General features: G+C 48.3%; 1 pseudogene; it reads left to right on the top strand.

The window, feature by feature from the left end:
• Window positions 1–1,537: 1,537 nt before the first annotated feature.
• LOC133749420 (protein FAM3A-like) lies at window positions 1,538–2,947 on the top strand (annotated as a pseudogene).
• The last annotated feature ends 203 nt before the right edge of the window (window positions 2,948–3,150 follow it).

Below are 3,150 nucleotides of genomic sequence, written 5' to 3'. Positions count from 1 at the left end.
TATTCCGGCATGAATGAATTTTCTCTTTTTATCCAGAGTAAATGGGTATATATTTTTGAATACTAAAAATTTTACTTCATCATGAATTTTGAATATGAGGATTAATTAATAATTCAAGTATACTTAAAGAAAAAATCATATATTTTATTAGTTTTTAAAATAAATCAATATTTTGCATACAAATGAGTGCAATCTATATGAAGCATAATGTACATACTTTAGTATGTTATATAGTTCTTATACCTATATTGCTACTATCCTTTGAAATATTTCTTAACTCTCCTTATAATTAAATTTTGAGTTCATGAAAAAATTATTCCTAATACTTCTATTTTTATAGTGAAAATATTCTATTCTGGTTACAAACTAATGTCCCTCCTTTTCTTGAAATTGTCTCTTTATTTAGATTAACAATATTGTTTACATGTTTAGATGCTTCAAATTGGGGGCACAGTATATTATATTATATTCTTTTGTTGTATTGACTTAGTACTCATTTTATAACAGCCTTGTTTGTCTCTTTTTATGTGGAATTCCTGTATGTGTTATTTGCTTCCTTTCTTTTGCCGCTTTCAGTATGCTCTCTCTTTTTTTTTTTTTTAAAGATTTATTCATTTATTTGAAAGGCGGAGTTACTGAGAGACAGAGGCAGAGAGAGAGAGAGGGAGAGAGAGAGGTCTTCCATCCACGGTTCACTCCCCAAATGGCCACAACAGTTGGAGCTGAGCCAATCCCAACCAGGAGCCTGGAGCTTCTTCCAGATCTCCCAACAGGTGCAGGGGCCCAAGGACTTGGGCCAGCCTCTACTGCTTTCCCAGGCCATAGCAGAGACCTGGATTGGAAGTGGAGCAGCCAGGACTCGAACCAGAACCCATATGGGATTCCTGCACTATAGGCGGCGGCTTTATTCATTTTACCACAGTGCCAGCCCCCTAATATCCCTCTTATGTAATTTTTTTTATTATATGAATAAATAAATTAATCTAAAATAAAGAAAATTAACTGTAATTCCTTTTCCCACTAACCATTTAATATAGATCATTTCATAATGTTCTTATCAAATTCTCACATGAAATGATAATTTTAAGAAGTGTTATCGGGGCCAGCGCCATGGTACAGTAGGTTAATCCTCCGCCTGCAGTGCTGGCTTCCCATATGGGCTCTGGTTCTGGTCCCGGTTGCTCCTCTTCCACTCCAGCTCTCTGCCGTGGCCTGGGAAGGCAGTGGAGGATGGCTCAAGTGCTTGGGCCCTGCACCCGCATGGGAGACCAGGAGGAAGCACCTGGCTCCTGGCTTCAGATCAGTGTACCTCCAGCCATTGCGCCCTTTGGGGACTGAACCAACGGAAGGAAGACCTTTCTCTCTGTCTCTCCTTCTCACTGTGGCCAGGGAGGGGCCAAATAAATAAATAAATAAATAATCTATTTTAAAAAGTGTTATTGCTGTGAGGGGCCCCAGCTGAAGACCGGGGTCGGGGCGGGGCGGGGGAGCGGGCTGTGGCCCCGCCCCCGGCCGCCATTACCGGGCCTGTGGGGCTGCTCTGCGCAGCTCGCTGGCCCTCCGTCGGCAAGCGGAATAGCGGGGTGGCCCGCTGGACAGGGCACCGGTCCCTGACCGAGCCCGTTCTTTCCACGGCCAGCGCGCACGGTCCCCAAACAGTGCACCTGCTGGCGGTCCTAACCCAACGGGAGAAGTGGACATGAGGTTGGCAGGCTCCCTGTGCATTGTGGCCCTAGTCGTCACTGTGGGTCTCACTTGGATCATAGGCAGCAGCCTCCTGGATGGGCCTGGCAGTGGCTTTCCTCGCATCCAGCAACTCTTCACCAACCCAGAGAGCGCTATGACTGCAGAGCCACGGGCCAGGAAGTACAAGTGTGGCTTGCCTCAGCCATGTCCTGAGGAACACCTGGCCTTCCGCATGGTCAGTGGAGCTGCCAACGTCGTTGGGCCCAAGATCTGCCTCGAGGACAAGATGCTGATGAGCCCACGTGGGCCGTGGGCTGGACATCGCCCTGGTGAATGGGGTCAGCTGTGAGCTCATTGAGGCCCGGGCTTTTGACATGTGGGCTGGAGATGTCAATGACCTGTTGAAGTTCATTCGGCCACTGCACGAAGGCACTCTGGTGTTTGTAGCATCCTACTACGACCCAGCCACCAAGATGAACAAAGAGACCAGGAAGCTTTTCAGCGAGCCGGGCAGCAGGAATGCCAAGGAGCTAGCTTTCCGGAACAGCTGGGTATTTGTGGAGGCCAAGGGCGTGCAGAACAAGAGCCCCTTTGAGCAGCGTGTGAAGAACAGTAAACACACCAACAAGTATGAGGGCTGGCCCGAGGCGCTGGAGATGGAGGGCTGCATCCCGCGGAGGAGCATGGCCAGCTAGCATGGCGTGCCAGGCGCAAGGGGCGAGGACGCCACCGGCGCTGCCAGCACAGGGCTGAGGCCCCTGCCCCGTGCCTCATAGGGAGGAAGGAACATTCCCTGACCCCAGCACATCGGACTCCAAGATGGGACCATATCTTGGACGCACAATGTGGGGTTGCAGGGGCTGGCACCATTGCACTTTGTCATGGGAACCCAGGTAGCTGTCTCCTTTTCTTAAAGCTGCTTCCCTGATGAGGCCCCAGGCCCCCTTTCCTCCTGTGCCCCTCCTGCCTGGAGGGGCCCTGGGTGTTCACCCCTCTCCCTGGATGAGGTGGCTAGCGGCTACCTGGCAGGCTAGAGCGTCTTCTGGGACCTCCCAGCAGTGCAGTCTGAATGTACTTCCAGAGCGAGTCCGCCCTGTGAGCCATACCTGGTGGCCACTTCTGAAAGCCCAAGTGCAGGCTGCCTCCTGCCTCATCCTCCACCTGAGATGGAGAGGTAGCCTGAGCCTGATCACACCGCGTGGGGTGGCTTCCGTGCTTTGTCAGAGGGCTTGCCTTCTAGATAACCTCTTAATAAATTCTTGGCCCTCGGCGGAATAAATAAATAAATAAAATAAATAAAAAAGTGTTATCTTTCTATATTTGCTTTATTTTATCTCAAGTATAATATTTGTACATGTTACATATGGTAATACACACTTATATAGGACTATATATAATATAATATCTTAGTAAGACTTTCTATTTTAGTAAATGTGCCTTGTTAATTCTTTGACAATTAATGTA

Source organism: Lepus europaeus, chromosome 20 (assembly GCF_033115175.1).
Source record: "Lepus europaeus isolate LE1 chromosome 20, mLepTim1.pri, whole genome shotgun sequence".
Taxonomy (NCBI): domain Eukaryota; kingdom Metazoa; phylum Chordata; class Mammalia; order Lagomorpha; family Leporidae; genus Lepus; species Lepus europaeus.
This window is presented reverse-complemented; position numbering and strand designations above follow the sequence as displayed.